The sequence below is a fragment of the Protopterus annectens genome, chromosome 2.part0 (assembly GCF_019279795.1).
Source record: "Protopterus annectens isolate FY-2018-M chromosome 2.part0, PAN1.0, whole genome shotgun sequence".
NCBI classification, from domain to species: Eukaryota; Metazoa; Chordata; order Ceratodontiformes; family Protopteridae; genus Protopterus; species Protopterus annectens.
Genome location: NC_056728.1, coordinates 389,721,216 through 389,740,855, shown reverse-complemented (window position 1 = coordinate 389,740,855; position 19,640 = coordinate 389,721,216).

The window sequence follows — 19,640 nt, the reverse complement described above, 5'->3', positions numbered from 1 at the left end:
AAAGCCTGAAAACTTCTGATCAGTTTGTGGCTATGAAACAGGAAAAGAACAAAGGTCCAGAAGAATAAACTGTAATAAAGGTGCCTTTTATGGTATAAACCACTGTAGAAAAAGAAAAAAACTGTTTCCAGATCCTCCAGGAAGGGGGTTGGTGGGTGGGTTTGTAATAATGTTTGGCGAGATGGACTACATACATGGAACATTATGGTGAGCACATAACTTCTTTATGTTATGTAGTCCTATCTTGCCTCTATTATTACGTGTGGGACAGCGTCCCTAGCATTTAGAATGAGTGGCTCACTGGAAAATACTCCTGAGTACCGTGGAACCAAACGAGGCTCTACCCCTGGAAGTTAAATCCAATTTATAATGGGAAATGAAGGTATGAGGGGTAGCCCATGTTGCTGCTGCACATATATTATCAATAGGCATCCTGGCTTGGAAGGCAGCAGAAGTAGAAAAAGACCTGATAGAATGCGCTTTGACTTTAATGGGTAACTCCTTTCCCTGAGAAGTGTAAATGAAGGAAATACAACTAGAGATCCAGTTCGATAGTGTGACCTTAGAAACTGGCAAGCCCATTCTTGTCTCAGCAAAAGAAACATACAGCTGTTCTGATTTTCTAAATCCTTTGATTCTGTGGATATAGAAATGCAGTTGCCTATGCACATCCAATTGATGGAATCTATACTGTGCTTTATTGGTGTGATTAGGAAAGAACACTGGCAATTCGATTGTTTGGTTTTAAGTGAAAATGAGGACAGACTTTAGGGATAAAAGAAGGACTGGTCTGGAGAGGAACCCTATCTTTGTGAAATATTAAATATGGAGGTGTAACTGATAGGGCTTGTAGTTCAGAAACTCATCTGGCTGAGGTTATTGCCACCAGAAAAAGAGTCTTCCAAGACAGGAATTTCAACCGACAACTATGGGCTGGTTCAAAGGGTGGCAAAGTAAGTCTAGACAGGACTAGATTCAGATCCCAGGGAGGAATGGGGTCTTGAACAGGAAGTTTTAACATCATGGAACCCTTAAGAAAGGATTTGCACAGTTTGTGAGACATAAGATTGGAATCATTAATCCCCACATGAAAATTGGATATTGCTGCTAGCTGAACTCAGAGTGTAGCAGCTGCTGAACCCTGGTGAAAGAGTTCTGAAAGGAACTGTAAGACAATAGTAATGGGAGCTGTAAATGGATTAACTTCTCTGTTATGTGCCCATATAGAAAATCTCTTCCATTTACTGTGATACGATTTTCTAGTCGAAGGCTTGCGAGAAGAGGTAATAATATGGATTACAGCTGGAGACAGATCATGAAGCCTGACTAGTGACGGAACTGGAGCAACCATGTTGTCAGTTTGAGAGTGTGGAGACTGGGGTGAAGAGAACTTGACGTGTGTCAAGAGGTCTGGCAATGGGTCAAGAGGTCTGGCACTGGGTCCAGAGTCCATGGATAGTCTAACAGGTGAGGCTCGAGAAAAGGGAACCAAATCTGAAAAGGCATGAGGATCATCTTACTTCCCAACAACATTGCTTTCTGTATGACATTGGTAATGAGTGGAAAAGGAGGAAAAGCAAAAAGGAGTCCCGGGGGCCAATCATGAATGAGTGCATCTCTTGGAGACTCTCCCGGAGGGGGGATGAGGGAGAAATAGGTGCTGCATTTGGTGTTGATGGGGCTGGCAAAGAGATCGCAGCAGGGTTATCCCCACTTGTGGAAGATCAGATGGGCTACTTTCTGGTTCAAGAACCATTCATGAGGTAACAATATTCTCCTGCTTAGCTTGTCCGCTATCATGTTGGATGCCACTGGAATGTGCATTGTAACGAGAAAGCGTTGGGAAGAAATTGCCCATTTCCAAACTCGCAGGGCCTCTCGACATAAAGGGTATGATCTGGTTCCCCCTTGTTTGTTTAGATACAAAACCACTGACATGTCTGTGTGGATAGCTATCATCCCTAGAGATGAGAGTGGTGTTTCTAGCGTTGCAAGCACTTCACAACTTTCTCTCTCTAGGGACGATAGCTATCCAGACAGACATGTCGGTGGTTTGGTATCTACACAAACAAAAGTGAACCAGATCATACCCTTTATGTCGAGAGGCCCTGCGAGTTTGGAACTGGGCAATTTCTTCCCAACGCTTTCTTATTACAACACACATCCCGGCGGCATCCAACATGATAGTGGACAAGCTAAGCAGGGCAATTTTGTTACCTCATGAATGGGCCTCTTGATCTTGCCATGTACCTTGGACAGTCCTGCCTAGATAATGACCCCCCCAACCTATCTGGGAGGCATCCATGGTCACAGTGGCAATGGGTTGGTGCGGTACAAAGGGAGTCCCTGTGGTAAGATGACCTGGCTGAATCCACCAGCGTAGATCCTTTTTGCATGAATCTGTGATCAGTATCTGGTGATGCAGAGGCAACTGCTGAAAGGACCACTGGGATGACAGGAGCCATTGGAGTATCCTCATATGTAGTCTTGCTAATGGTACCAAGGTTATGGTCAATGCCATTGTTCCAAAAAGCTGCAACACCATCTTCACTTTGACTCTTCGAATGGGAAGTATCCTGTAAATTTCCTGTGCAAGATTCTGTATTCTGTCTATAGATGGTCTGGCTATCATTGAAACCGTGTCTATGTTTGCTCCTATAAAGGTTATAGATTGAGTGGGCAAAGTTGAGAATTTTTCCCAGTTTATAAAGATTTCCAACTGGGAACAGAGCTTGATTGTGGAATCTCTGGATTGAACTAGACAATGCCTGGTGGAGGCGGTCAGGAGCCAATCGTCCAGATATGGAAAGACTTGGATTCCCTGATGCCTCAAATGAGCTCTCACTACTGCCATGCATTTGGTGAACACACAGGAGGCTGTGGTGAGACCAAAGGGCAGCGCCCAAAATTGGTAATGATTGGCTCCCAGCCGGAAGCGTAGGTAACTCCTTGATGCTTTGTCCATCATTATGTGGTAGTAGGCATCCTGGAGATCTATTCAGCACATACAGCTGTCTTTCCCTAACAGAGGGAGTATGGAATGTAGAGTGACCATTCAGAACTTGGACTTCTTTACATACTCGTTTAACCTGCTGAGGTCTAAGATGGGTCTCCAGACTCCTGTAACTTTTGGAACTAAAAAGAACCTGGAGTATGTTCCGAATCCTGTCTGGTCTACTGGGACCCTTTGAATGACTCTTTTTAATAGCAGTTTTCTGTCTCTATAGCCGCTTGATCCCTGTGATTGGGTGGTACATCTGGGATCCTTTTGGGAGGACACTCTGGTGATAATGTCTTGTACCCACTTGTCTCGAGTGAGATTTAGCCAGGCTTCTGGGTACAAGGACAGGCAACCCCCGACCGGATCCAGAGACGCACAGTCGGGTTCCACATCAGGAACGCTGATAGGGACAGTCACGAAAGGAACCGCAATGTCCATGATTTTATGGGCCTCCCCTGCCTCTAGGGCGATGTCTACCATTATTTCCTCCTTTCCTACCTCTGAAGGAGGAATCACCCTGTGTATCCTGGAAAGGTCTCTGTTATTTCTTGAACCAAATTTTACTGCTCTTCTGACCTTTAGGGTAAGGTCTAGAAGGAACGGTAAAACGGACTCCCACAGCAGAGAGAGTCTTTCCTTCCTGTTCACACCTAGTGAGGGCATCTTTCACCTTGGGTCCAAAAAGAGAGGATCCGTCCACAGGGGCATTGGTGAATGTAGACTTGAAAGGCTCAGAAAAGTTGCATAGATGCATCCAGGAATGTCTCCTTAAGGAGACTCCTGAACCCGCCACCCTACTCGCACCAACAGCTGCGTACAAGATCAGCCACATGGAGGACTTAACAATGGATGTGAGAGTAGCCAACTGAATAGACACTGTAGATGGGACTGTTTCAGTAGAGGTACCCTGAAGAGTATCTCCTAATTCCTTTAGGAGATCTCTCTGAAGTCTTGTAAAATGTGATAGATAGTTCAGCGATCGGAGTATAAAAGCCACTGAAGAGAAGATACACTTCCCATACCTATCCATCATTCGGGATTCTTTATTGGGCGGATGGATAGAAGAAGAAGTCTCTGCTAGCTCCTTCTTAGTGGCCACCGCCACCACCATGGCATCAACAGGTAAGCCCTTGGATAAAAATTCTTTGTCTTTAGGGGCAGAAAAAAATGTATTCGGCCTCCAGGGGACCGGTTCCACAGCATTAGGAGTCTGCCATGCTCTCTGACTCACAAAATCCAGTAATTCATCAAATGGAGGAAACACCCATGAAGCTGAGGGTTGAGACCCGACACTGACTCCTCATCAGATGGGGTAATGGTGGGCCAGCCACCTCTCTGCCTGAGGATCTCCAAAATGTCTGCAAAGGAGACATCTTCAGAGGACAACTTAGGGGACACCTCAGACTCATAGAGGTCAGTGTCAGATGTGACAGACTCATCAGGGGAGTCTACATGCTTCCTCTTACATGATCTCTTCCGAGGGGGCTCCTCAGCAGGGTCCTCTGGGGAGGTCTCGGAAGATCGGGGGTCATCCAAATGGGGTCCTGAGGCTGTGGGTCTCTGCCATCCTGGGGGAGAGAGGATGCTGAGACTGTAGTCAGCACTTGAGGGAGTATAGCATCGGTACTTCTATGTGGGGCCAACATGCTCCTCATTCTCACAAAGACCGATTCCTCCAGCTCCAAACGATGCCCCGGCTCTGAAGACAGTGTAGGTGCCGATGGCTCCAAAAGGATCGGCTCCTAGGATGATGTAGGATCCAAACTCACTCAGGCCAATGTACCAAGAGGGAGAGTCGGCAACAAAGATGTTCGGTTCCAAGTGTCCCCCTCGGGGCCGACCAAAGAGCTTCGGACCCTAGACACTTCAGACGGCACCGAGTGTCGGATCAGAACTCGGCTCTGAGACAACCATACAGGGTGCTGGAGCTGAGGACACCACTATAGTTTGTACTGGCAATATCGGCTTCAAAGGCCCAATCTGTGTTGGAGGAGAAAGAGAGCAGGATCGGTAGCAGGAGTCGGCTCTGAGACCGAATGGGTCGGAGCTGACAAAAATTTTGGCAAGGTCGATGACTTGAGGAGTCTGAGCACCACTTTCTCAAAGTCTTCATCAGATAAGCTCCTGGAGGATCTGGAGGACAGAGTGGGAGACCTTTTTCTCTGCAATATAAGTGATTTTAGAGTAGGGGAGACCGGTGGAATGTCCGCTGACCGGCAAGGCCGATGACTTGAGGAGTCTGAGCACCACTCTCTCAATGTCTTCTTCAGATAAGCTCCTGGAGGATCTGGAAGACAGAGTGGGAGACCTTTTTATCTTAAATATAGATGATTTTAGATAGGGGAGACCGGTGGAATGTCCACTGACCGGCTCCAAAGAGGACTGCTAGTGATCGGTGCAGAAACACTTGGTGCTGATACTGCAGGGTCTGTGTCCAAAATCTCAATTGGCCCCGAAGACTGTGGAGCTGAAGAGACAGAGACCAACTCTGATTTTCATAACTTCTGTGGAGGTTCAGAGACAGAAGTTGAGGCCGGAGAAGGCCGTTTAGAGGTCTTGCCCTTATCCTTTCTAGAAGAATGCGACCTAACAGAGGAGGAAGAAATGGCTAGGTCTTCCTCAAAGGAAGGTTTTAACATGCCTTTGAAAATCAGCTTATTCTTCCATTCCTTGGAGCACTCTAGGGCTAAAAGAATGACAAAAGAGACAAGTTTCCTGTAGATGTATGGCCCCTAAGCAGTACACACAGACGCTATGTCCATTGGTGATGGACATTTTTTGCAAACATTTACTACACTTTTTAAAGCCTGACTGTTTGTGTTCTTTAGGTTCCCTACACATAATGGCAGTAGAGAAAAACCAACACACTCACACAAGAGAGGAACTAGATCCTCTAACTAAAGCAGATCTAGTCCTAACACCCACAAAAAATAAAAGGGGGTTACTAGGTTCTCTAACTTAAAAGAACCTAGTGCAATAAAAGAAACAGGGACAAAACTAGAACCTCTAAGTTAAACGGTCTAGTCAAAAAACACACACTCATGGGATACCACACACAAATGGCCAACAGGTCCATGTAAATTTTAAACAGCAATAAAGTCAAATCCGGTTAAAGACACAAATCGGTAATCACAATAAGACTGTCAGCAACAGACTATGACAGAAAAAACTTCACAAGAAGCAAAAAACTCCTAATAAGCAGTAATGATAATAAAATGGAATCACTTAGCCATGGCCAACCAAAAGAAGCTTCCGACTGAAGATGCGGCAAACGAGATCTGGGGAATGTGCTCATGCACCATGGGATACCTCCTAGCCACGAGCCAATCAGAAGTTTTCAGGCTTTCTAAAAGCGACCGAGTCGGAGCCGAGGATCGGCTCCAAACCCACACATAATAATGGAGGTGAGACAGGACTACATAACATTCAGTTTGTTCATTTTCTATATATATATATATATATATATATATATATATATATATATATATATATATATTGCACTTTATTCATCTGCTTTTACTGTACTTGTGTTTCTTTCTACTTTATTACTAGGGGCATTAACTACACCTCTGATCTGAGATATATAACAATAAGTATCCTTTTCTGTGCATTTAAAGTGTCTTTTTGATTGTATCTGCTTTTTTTTTGTTGTTGTGTCTTTCGGCTTTTCCCAGTTAGGGGTCCCCACAGTGGAACTCCGGTCCGCTAATGATTGGCAGTTGATTTTTACGTGCTGAGTTGCCAGCCCTAACACACAACCTTCAACGAAGGTATGCCCATTCACGCATGTTTCCACACAGAAGACGCTCTAGCTGAGAGTCGAACTGGTCAGCGTCTTACTGTGAGGCGACAACGCTACTGCAGCACCACCACCACGGATCATTGCATCTGCTTTATTTTCTGAAAAAATATATACTTGTTTCCCAGCTTTCTAAGTTAGTATAGTCCAGTTTTCAGGTTAAGTGCTGAATTCAGGGCTGTGTTACAAATCTGTGAGAGAGAGGAGCTTTGAGCAGCCTACCTGTCCCTTGAGGAGTGGTTTCAGCCCAGTAATTAGTAGTTTATTTGCCATTTTGGGCTAATTTTTATCTGTTTCATTTCCCTGCTATAAAACCAGTATTTGCGTGGTTTTGCACGCTGGGCAGCGCCAGTTAGCTAGGGTATAAATTAGTAGTTTATTGGCCATTTGGGGCTAATTTCTATCTCTTTCATTTCCTTGCTATAAATACCGCATTTGCCCAGTCTTGCATGCTGGGAAGCGGCTGTTAGCTAGGGTATAACTATTCCCGGCTCCACAAAGTCTTCTCTTCAATTTTTCCCTTGGAACTAGACAAACTTTCAACTTAAGCACTCAAGCCATTCATTAATCAGCCTGGCACTTGCTCAAAGCTCATAGCAAGCACTTATAAACCCTAGCACTAGACCCTCCTATACTGTACAGAAGGACAAGGCTCTCTATTCGACCTTACCAGCCATTCAGTGAAACAGTTCACTGTACCTATCCAAGCATGTCCAAAGGGCAGTTTCAGGTGTACTCTCTAGTCCAACTGGTGAATCTGGGCATTTTGAGGCAATGTTACAACTGCCACATATACACAGACAACCCTCTCCTACCACCAAACACTAATACATGTCAGAGATGCAATTATACAGCCAAACTGGAGGCTAAGCTCTCTCAACCCAAGGCTGGATCAGACAGTCAAGAGGAGAAGGGAAGTACTTGCATCACACCACCAGTCTCACATAGACCCATTTAACCAGCACCAGAAAAAAACACACATAAATACATGAAAACATACTTGGAGACTCTAAATAAAAATCTGCAAAAGCAACAGAGACCTCCAAAGCAGACATCTAAGCAACCTCCAACCCTAACAGAAATCATGAAACACATACTTCACAAAACCAGTGTGCCATGCAAGCACAGCCCTTAAGACAAAATAACATACCCAACATACTAGTAATAGGTGAATCTATAGTCAGACACACTGATGTCCCACTCACTAGGCTGAATAAGGAGAAAGTTACTGTTAGCTGCCTGTCGGGTGCCAGGATCCGCCACATAACACAAGCACTCAGGTCACTCCAGAACAAGTACAACTACGACTCTGTCATTGTCCATGTTGGTGTGAATGACCTGAGCCGTACCTCCCTGGACTACATAAAAAGAGACATAGAAGAGCTCTCTGTTCATGTAGCCCAGGCCAGTATGACCCTGAGTAACATCCTGCCCTCACCAAGAATGATACCATGGTATAAAGAAAAAATTATCAATTTCAACAATTGGCTAAGTTTCTGGTGTCATTCAAAGGGGATCCAGTGTCTGTCCATCTGGGATGACGTGCTCGACAAGCCACACTACTTCGCTAGAGATGGCTTGCACCTGTCCTCCTTAGGCTTTCGAATACTGGCCAAGGCTCTTGCCACCCCCATAGTGCCTTTTTTAGGCAAGGCCCAAAAGACAAACCCACCACCATAAATAGCACAAGTAACATAAAATTGAGGGTAATACTACTCAATGCCAGAAGTCTAAACCTCAAAATGCACGCACTAGAGGCACTCCTCAGTATGGAAAAAATCGATATATGTGCAGTAACAGAAACCTGGTTTAAGGCTCTAGAGAGCACCCCAGCACTACCAAGCTACAACTCATACCATACATTTCGGCCACAGAACCTGGAACAAAATACAAAAGGCGGGGGCTTATCCATATTTAAGGATACCCACACCTCCAGGTTAGTGGCACAGCACGATGCTTCAGAGATCATCCACGTGCAACTAACAATGTGCAAAACTGCAATTCAAATTGTAGCTTGCTACAGATCACACACCATGTCCCACACCTCCAGGCTAGTGGCACAGCACGATGCTTCAGAGATCATCCATGTGCAACTAACAACGAGCAAAACTGCAATTCAAATTGTAGCTTGCTACAGATCACCCACCATGTCCCAGGACCCACATTCCGCATTTCTGGAAACACTGGGAAATATAAAGGTCCTACCAAACACCTTAATATTGGGTGATTTCAATTACCCAAACATTAACTGGGAGAACTACTCAAGTACTAACTCCCTTGCCCAACATTTCCTAGGATTTATAAACTCAAATGCCCTGGATCAACTGGTCAACACTCCCACCAGAGGTGACAACATATTGGACCTGGTCATCACCAACATGGGCAGAGGTCAACCCCTCACTGGTTAGATCTGACCATAAACAAATCAGTTCGGATATCCACATTCCACCCCCACCCTAGACAAGGAAACCTCCATGAAAAACATTTCAAAAGCAAACTTCATGTTACTTAAGACTGAGATGGAAAGTTTCCAAGCTGCAAAATCCTTTACTAATGCATTCTACGGGCACCTACAAGAATGCATGGATCGTGCTATCCCAAGCAAAACCAAGACTCACTCCTCCAAGAAAAGGAAACCAGTCAGGTGGACTCCTGCCATAAACAAGCTATACAATAGAAGGAGGACTCTAGTACAGAAGAGAGTAAAATCAAAAGAGGGGAAGACATCCCTGATCAGTATCAGCAAGAAAATAAGATCCCTCGTAAAATCATCCAAGGCGAGCTTCGAAAGAAAAATTGCCAAGGACTCCAAAGATAACCACAAGGCATTATTTAGCGATGTCAAGAATCTAAATGGTAATGCTCAGATCTGCTCTGAGTTAGTGCAGAATGGCACAAAATACATTGAACCGACCGATATCGCCAACATCCTGGCAAACAGGTTCAGCACAAACTTTACCCCCCTCTCACCCCCAAAAGGGCCCATAACCATACCAGAAGAATGTAGAACCCCTGAAATCACAGACACTCAGGTTAAAACAGGCCCCTCCAAAGCCAAAAACACAGCATCAATGGGACCAGACAGTGTCCCAGGCTGCATCCTACATGAGCTCAAAGACGAACTAACCCCTCACCTAAACACACTGTTCAAACTCAGCCTCTCCATAGGTTACGTAACCACAGAGTGGCTCACAGAAAGGGTTACTCCACTCCACAAAGGTGGAGCCACAACAGACCCCGGGAACTATCACCCTATAAGCCTGACTAGCTTGGTCTGCAAGGCTATGGAATGCATCATCATGGAACTCATTAACAGAGACACTGTGAACCTCCAAACACTGGACCCTACCCAGTTCGGCTTTGTTAAGGAAAGATCATGCCTCCTAAACCTGGTGGATTTCTTTGAGACAGTTACCAAGGCTATAGATGAGGGAAAGGTGGTACACACCGCCTACCCACACCTCACAAAGGCCTTCAACACCATTCCCCATTCTGGCATTATAGACAAGCTCACCAGCCTGAACATAAAGCCCTACATCACAAGATGGGTTGCCAACTGGCTCATGGACAGAACCCACATGGTAAGAGTTGCAGGAGCTAGGTCTGACTCTAAACTGGTTACAAGTGGCATTCACAGCACACGATAGTCACAAACAAGAAACTTTTAATGAAGCTTTCAGGTTTACACCCTTCATCAGCATACAAAATCACAACACATTAACACATTTAAATAGAGGACCATTATAGTCATATGATCATGTGACTATAATGGTCCTCTATTTAAATGCGTTAATGTGTTGTGAATTTGTATGCTGATGAAGGGTGTAAACCTGAAAGCTTCATTAAAAGTTTCTTGTTTGTGACTATCGTGTGCTGTGGATGTTTATGGTATATAGTACTTCTGGAGTATTTCTACAAGTGGCATTCCCCAGGGCTCAGTCCTAGGACCCATCCTGTTCAGTGTATACTTCTCAGAGGTACAGGCAAGCACAGGAGGATGATGGCTGACCAAGTTCGCAGACAACTGCAAACTAGGGGCTATAATTGTTTCTCCAGCTGACACAGACATCCTCCAAAAGGGTCTCAGTGAGACGGATACCTGGTGTTAAAATCATGGCCTCAAGCTAAATGCCAAAAAGTGCATAGTCATCCCCTTTGGAAAAAACAAAGTACCCACATACTACCACACAGGTGGTAGTAGTCCCCTAAATACGGAAGATGTAATAAGGGATCTGGGGACCAAAGTAGATAGTAATCTCTCCTTTGATAATCACATTGCTAAAGTGGTTAGAAAATCCTTTTACGTGGCCCATCTTATCACAAAAGGGTTCGCATCCAGATCAAAACAGGTCATTGTGCCCTTCAACTCATCACTCATCAGACCCATCATAGAGTACAACGCCCCATTTGGGATATACCTTACAAGACACCTGCAACAGCTGGAAAGACCACAGAATTACCTCACCAAGAGGATCACTGGCCTCAAACAGATGCCCTATGCAACTCAACTGAAGAAACTCCAGCTGTACTTGGTTGCATACCGCCTACTCAGAGGTGATCTCTGCCTAACATACAAGGCCATGTCCAACCCAGAACTGATGGACATGCTCCACCTAAAGAAAACCTTATCCCCTTGAGCCACACTCTCTAGGGATCTAAACCTCACCACAAAAATAAATAGGACGTGCTGGAGGGATAGATTCCTGTCCCAGAGACTTCCCATGCTTTGGAACAAGATTCCAATCTACATTAGGCATTGCTCCTCGCTAAAACTTTTCAAGAGAAACCTTGATGAGTGGATGGGAAACAGAAAGTTTACCCCGGGGATCACTTCAGTGGCTCTGCTGGACAGAGGCACAGGGAACTAATCTAAGGGGGCGGCAAAGCCAACACATTCTGGCTAGGCTTATCATCCCCCACACAATAAATGCATTTAGAGAGTGCATCCTGAGGAGGAATGTTGTGGCTATAAAAGACAGAGTGTTTAAAACTTAAGGCCTTGTTGGACATGTGGGATAGCTAGAAGGAAAGAAAACACACACAAAAGCTACAATATAAAAGTTATACTCAAGCAATCACCTAACAGGATAGCCAAAGTTGTATCAATATTATAAAATTCAATTAATCCTATAAAGTATAAACCCTAATATATTTTAATGAAGAAGGATTTTCTTTATTTGTTTTAGAGAGGGAAAGCATGATAAAGTCTTTGAATGGGGAAATAAAGAACTATACAAAGGATGATGTAGCTAAATTTGAACAGGCGATAGTATCTGAAAAACTAGGGAAATGATTTCCACTTATCTGACCATGTCTGAAACATTTGAGTGTCAAATGAGACCTGTGGTATGGAGTTAGAAGTGGGGAATTATGGGTTAGGGAGGAGCTTGAGCCTTGGATACAAATGCCTAAAAGCTGCCTGCATCAGATCTATAGGGATCCAATAACCCATTAGTTGCTATTGGAATGGACAACATCAGATTCATAGTTTGCATCTAGTACTGGAAAAAAACCTTAGCATTTGATTTTCTTGAGACAAATTCAACTAGTCATGCTACTCAGGTCTTGCAGTTAAACACAAATGTGAATCTAGTGTTTCTTTGCAACAGTGCTACTATTCATCCATCTGGTTAGTTCTAATTTCTTCTCATTGACAACTAGACTGTCCATTCTCTTCAGGTAATGCTCAGCTTTACTTCTAAGAGCTTACAGGTACTTCTCTGAAAGCAACTACCAATAGAACAACAAGTTTTATTTGTATGTGCTACTCTCCTAACAAGCTTCCACATCCTGTGAATAAATTAGTATATTCTTGCAAGATATCATTGCTATGGTTTTGCTCTTTATTTGAGATGTCTTTGTGGCTGTGGGACTGATTTTAAATATGTGCAGTTTGCAAGTTTAAACTGTCTGGTCTCAGACAGACCAGTTGCCATAATGGTTAAGGACTTTGCCTCCCTCCGACCAGTGCCTGTTTGAAGTTTGCATATCCTTCCTGTGTCTCTATGGGGTTTCCCCACCTCAAAAAAAAAACAACATGCTGAGTGTTTTCATCTCAAACTCATCTAAGAATGGAGCTGTTGGCAGCAGCACAGACTCTAAATGATGCCCTACTGGGGGTAGAGTTGTACAGACCAATAACATTACGCAACTACTGTGGTGCGCAGTATACTCAAGATACGAGGACAGACAGCACAGACTGTGCACTGTGCCAGGATTTGTCACTCTAGTCATGTTGACAGATGTCAGCAAAATGGGCACGGGCATTTGCAGGTGATAAATGGATTGAGGACCTGAACTACTCCAACCTATGTAATGGTGGGAGGGGTATATAACCCTGTTGGTCAGTGTGCACCACCATAAAGCCCAGCAGCCCTGATCAATAAGCTACTGGCCAGTTGCCCAGTTTGGGGCACCTGGGATAGCTCTGTTAAATGAAAGATAAAGCTGGACGTAAAACCAATCAACCTGCCACACATTACTAAGAATTGCCACACTCAGTGGAGGTTCACTGACATGACGAGGCTTGGAAATGGATGACATGATGTTTACGAGGAGGCTGGACATCCCAAGTAATCAGGAGACAAGGTGGAACGGCAATGAAGCAAAGCTACTTGGCTTTGGATCCAGAGTCTACTATTCAGGAGGAAGATAGATTAGAAATGGTGTGGGAATTGTAATAAGAGAGAGGCTTCAGAAGACAGTGAGGGATGTTATCAGAATTAGTGACAGACACATAGCAATCAGATTCCAGTGTAATGAGAGAGCAGTATTCATAATGTCAGCCTATGCCCCACAGCAGTGTTGTGATAGTGAAGAAAAGAGTACATTCAAGACAACACACCTACTATATAATGCATGAGAACAACAGGAAATGGTGATGATAATGGGTGACCTGAAAGCACATATTAGTACAGACAGAACATGATATGAGGACTGCCTTGGTTCACATGAGTGGTGCAACAAGAATAAAGAAGGAGAGGCCTTTCTAGACTTATGTCTGGTAAATGACTTGATGATAGCCAACACATGGTTCAGAAAGAGAAGCATTCACAAGATCACATACAAAGGTAGCCAACATACAACTCAGATAGACTTCCTCCTTGTAAGGGAAGGGCGGTGGGGCAGCATCAGTGATTGAAAAATCATCCCCAGTAAAACAGCTGGCCCATAGCATAAACCACTGGTTGCCACAGTTAGCTAAAAGCAGTGGTCAGAGAAGGCTCTTAGATAAACAGAGACCAGGCTGAAACATGGAAGTTGACTGAAGAGAAAGTACAACAGTTCAAGTAATTACTCAGGGCTCTAATGCCTCCAGAAGAGGAGGAAATACGTGGAGTTGAAGAAGAATGTCAGCACTTCAAAACAGCATGCATAAGGACTACAGAACAGATGTGCAGCTGAGCCAGGTATGGAAATTAGGTACATGAGGAAATGGTGGTAGAAAACAGAAGTCCAGGAAATCATCAAAAGAAGGAAGAGTGCAGGAAAAAGTGGGAGATAGAAAAGACAGACCAGGCTAGGAAGGAATACCAGCTGGCTAACAAAGAGGCTACAAGAAGAGTTGCAGTAGCAAAAAACAAGGCATCAGAGGCACTCTATCAACTTCTAGAAAGTGATTCAGTGGATGGCATAAAGAAACTCTTTTATCAGGTTGCAAGTCAAAGACAGAAAGATAAAGAAGATATTCAGAGTCACAAGGGATGCCAGCAACAACCTACTCACCAGTCCACAGGACATGAAAAGCAGTTGGAAGGAGTACTTCCAACAGATTCTAAATGCAGAAAATCCCACATAAGTTGTACTTCCCCAGACAAAGCCTACAGTGACAGAAAAGGAGGAGTCCAGTCTAGAAGTGAGAACAAAGGGGACATTCACAACTGTGGGCAGTACAGAGATATTAAACTCCTATCACACTGCATGAAGGTTCTGGACAGGGTGACTGATAAATGAATATACATAGTAGAAAGTAAGATAGGAAATAAGCAGTTCAAATTCAGATCAGGATGCAGCAGAACTGACCTGGTGTTTGCAGTGAGATAGATACTTAAGAAGCTAGAAGTGAGGAGCGAGTCCAACTGGGCATTCATAGACTTGGAGAAAGCATATGACATGGTCCAAAGAAAGCTGATTTGGGTAGTTCTGTTGTGATTCGAAGTCCCAGAAATATTGGTAGATTTACGCAAGCTATATACAAGGACCTAATGACTCAAGTACAGACAGTGTTCAGTCTTACAGAGGGTTTCCCAGTAGGAGTGGGTGTACATCACGTTTCAGCTCTGAGCCCACTGCTGTTCACACTGGTGATAGACTACATTAGCAAACAGGTCAAACGGGACAGGTCAATAAAGCTGCTGTATGCAGATGATGTGGTTTTACAGGCAGACTCTGAGCAAGAACTTCAACAGAGGATATGGGAATGGAATGCAAAACTGAAGGCACATAGCATTAAACTTTCTACTCATACTACTCACTAATGACAGCAGAGGGAAGTCAGAAGAAGCTGAAAATTGAGGCAGAAGAGAAAATAATGGAAAAGAGAAGGGACGTCTGAATGCGGAGGTCAAAGCTAGAATCAGTGGGGCTACAGCCAACTGGCACAGAGTGTCAGGGGTAATGTATGGCAGAAGAATGCCAAAGAAGCTGAAAAGTAAGGTGTAAAAAAAACAGTGGTGCAACAAGTACTAATGTGTGGCACAGAAACCTGGGCAGTAAAGGCAGATCAGCTGAGGAAGCTAGAGGTGATTGAGATGAAATGGCTGAAATGGGTGGTACAATGCACACTGTGGGACAGAAAAAGAAATGAGAACATAAGAGCAGAAGCCAAACTAGCTCCAATTACAGGAAAAGGTCAAAGAGAACAGATTTTGGTTGTTCAGGCATGTGTGCAGCAAAGCAGAAGAGAATACGGTGAAGAAGTTTTGGGACAGACAGGTAAAAGGCAAGAGGAAACGAGGGAGTCTAGCAAAGAGGTGGAAGGATTATAGGTTCATATGTAGGTACTAGGCCATCTGCCCGAGGGCATTTTTAAGCCTAGCCAGTGTGTGTCGGCTTTCACCACCCCATTGATTAATTAACTGAGCCTCCTGTCAAGCAGAGCCAGTGAAGTGATCCCAGGGGTGTATTTTCTGTTACCCATCCACCCGCCAAGGCTTCTCTTGAAGAGTGTTAGTGAGGGACTCTGCCTAATGTAGTTAGGAATTTTGTTCCAAAGCATGGGGAGTCTCTGTGACAGGAATCTATCTGTCCAGCATGTTCTATTTATTGTTGTGGCGAGGTTTAGCTCACTAGAGAGCGTGGCTCGCAGTGACTTGGATTTTTTAAGGTGGAGCATGTCCATCAATTCTGAGTTGGACATGGCTTTGTAAGTCAGCAGAGATCACCTCTGAGTAAGCGATATGCCACTGAGTACTGCTGGAGTTTTTTCAGTCGGGCTGCATAGGACATATGTTTGAGGCCAGTAATCCTCTTGGTGGGGTGCTTTTGTGGTCTTTCCAGCTATTGGAAGTGTCTTTTGAGGTACATCCTAAATGGGGCATTGTACTCTATGATGGGTCTGATGAGTGACAAGTAGATGGGCACTATAACCTTTTATTTCTAGATGCAAACCCCTTAGTAATTAGATGGGCCACATAGAAGGATTTCCTAACTACTTTGGCAATATGATTGCCAAAGGAGAGATTACTATCTACCTGGGTCTCCAGATCTCTTATTACCTCTTATGTATAAAGGGGGATGCTGCCTATGTGGTAATTCGTGGGTGTTTTGTTTTTCCCAAACAGGATGACTATGCATTTTTTGGCATTTAGCTTGAGGCCATGACTTTGACACCAGGCGTCTGTCTCAGTAAGGCCTTTTTGAAGGATGTCCGTGTCAGCCAGAGAGTCAATTATGGCTCCCAGTTTGCAGTCATCGACGAACTTGGTTAGCCATAGCCCTCCTGTGTTTGCCTGTACTTCTGAGAAATATATGCCGAACAGTAGGGGTCCCAGAACTGAGCCTTGCGGGACACCACTTGTGACTGGTTTAGAGTCAGACCTGAAGCCCGTTATTCTTACCGTGTGAGTTCTCTCTGTAAGCCAGTTGGCAACCCATCTTGTGACATAGGGGTTTATGTTCAGGCTGGTGAGTTTTTCTATAATACCCGAGTGAGGAATGGTGTTGAATGCCTTGGCAAGATCAAGGTAGGCTGTGTGAACCACCTTTCCTTCATCTATGGCCTTGGTGACTGTCTTGAAGAAGTTAACCAGGTTTAGTAGGAATATTCTGCCCTTAAAAAAGCCAAACTAGGTTGGGTCAAGTGTTTGGAGATTCCCAATGTCTTTGTTAATGAGTTCCATGATGATGCGCTCCATAGCCTTGCAGACCAGGCTAGTCAGGCTTATGGGGAGATAGTTACCAGGGTCAGTTGTGGCCACTCCTGTGTGGAGCGGAATAACCATTGCTGTGCACCATTCTATGGGCATGTAGCCTGTGGAGAGGCTGAGGTTGAACAGTGTGTTTAGGTAGGGTGTTAGTTCACTCTGTAGTTCGTGCAAGACGCAGCATGGGATGCCATCTGGCCCCATTGATGCTGTGTTTTTGACTTTTGAAAGGGCTTTTTTCACCTGTGCTTCTGTGATTTCCGGGACACTACAGTTTTCCGGTATTGTTGTGGGCCCTTTTGAAGGTGAGAGGGAGGTGAAGTTTGCACTGAATCTATCTGCCAGGATGTTGGCAATATCAGTAGGTTCAGTATATTTTGTGCTATTTTGCACTAGCTCAGAGCATATCTGCGAGTTGTCACTTAGATTTTTGACATAGCTAAAGAAGGCTTTGCAGTTCTTTCAAATCCTTGGCTATTTTTCTTTCGAAGTTAGCCTTGGATGATTTTATGAGGGACCTTAGTTTCTTACTGATGCTGATCAGGGATGTCTTTCCTTCTTGGGATTTGCTTTTTTTCTAAACTAGTTTCTTCCTTCTGTTGTATAACCTGTTTATGTTAGGGGTCCACCAGACTGGTTTCCTTCTCTTAGGGGAGTGAGTCTTGGTCTTGCTAGGGATGGCACAATCCATGCATCCTTGTAGGTGTTCATAGAGTGTAATTGTAAAAGATTCTGCGTCTTGGGCAGTGTTATCCTTTAGCGTGGGGGCTGTGAAACTTACCACCTCTGCCTTAAGTAAGGTGAAGTTTGCTTTAGAAAAGTTTTTCACTGTGGTTTCCTTGGTTGGGGGTGGTGGTGGGGTGTGGACATCCAGGGTGATTAGTTTATGGTCTGATCTAACCAGTGATGGGTTGACCTCTGGTACGGAACACCTGTTGCCCATGTTGGTGATGACCAGGTCCAATATGTTGTGGCCTCTGGTAGGGGAATTTACCAGCTGATCCAGGGCATTTGAGTTGATAAATTCCAGGAAGCGCTGAGCCTGGCAGTTTGTACTCAAGTAGTTTTCCCAGTTAATGGTAGGGTAATTGAAATTGCGCAATATCAGGTTGTTCGGTAGGACCTTCATGTTTTCCAGTGTCTCTAGAAAGGCGGAGTGGTGGTCCTGAGTCATGGAGGGTGATCTGTAGCAGGCCACAATTTGTATTGCAGATTTGCCTGATGTTAGTTGCACATGGTTGATCTCAGAGGTATCATGCTGTGCCACTAACCTGGAGGTGTGAGTATCCTTGATGAATATGGATACACCCCCTCCTTTTGTGTGTTGGTCTGTGTTCTGTGGCCGAAATGTGTGGTATGAGTTGTAGCCCAGTAGTGCTGGAGTGCTCTCTGGAGCCTTGAACCAGGTTTCAGTTACTGCACAAATGTCGACGTTCTCCATACTTAGGAGTGCTTCGAGCACATACATTTTGAGATTTAAACTCCTGGCGCTGAGTAGCATAACCCTCATTTTTTTTTACTTGTGCTGTTTACGGTGGTGGGTTTGAATTTTGAGCCTTGCCTAAAAAAGGCACTATGGGGGCAGCAAGAGCCTTGGTCAGTATTCGAAAGCCAAGGGGTGACAGGTGCAAGCCATCTCTTGCAAAGCAACGCGGCTTGTCGAGCATGTCATCCCAGGCTGACAGACACTGGATCCCCTTTGAATGACACCGGAAGCTTAGCCAATTGTTGAAACTGATAATTTTTTCTTTATACTGAGGTATCATTCTTAGTGAGGGTAGGATGCTACTCAGGGTCAGGGTCATACCCGCCTGGGCTACATGATCAGAGAGCTCTTCCACGTCTCTTTTCATGTAGTCCATGGAGGTACATTTCAGGTCATTCACACCAACATGATCAATGACAGAGTCATATTTGTACTTGTTCTGGAGTGACCTGAGTTGCTTGTGTTATGTGGCGGATTATGGCTCCCGATAGGCAGCTAACAGTAACCTTCTCCTTGTCCAGCCTAGTGAGTGGGGCGTCAGTGTGTCTGACTATTGAGTCGCCTATTACTAGTGTGTTAGGTATGTTATTTTGCCTTGAGGGCTGTGATTGTGCGGCACATTGTAAGAGAAGACCTGTGATAGTCAGCATGAGTGTTGAAAAAGGTAGGAGTGGCACTGAATATGCAGAGATGGTGACAAGTAACATGACACCCCAACCCCATGCAGAAATGAGAAAAAGGGAGTTGATGATGATGTCTGACAATATAAATTTGCATTGTGAATGTTTTACTCTTCCTAGCTTCTCACAAGCCACTCAACCGAAATACTAGAGAATTTACTTTGTATGCTAATATTTGAAAAATAAGCTTGAATTTCTTCTGTACTGAAATGCAAGCTGTTTTTGACCCACTGGCACCAACTGGTGGCTAGAATAGATCAACAATATACACATACATCTGTTCTAATTTCAGCTACTTAAAGTATATTCT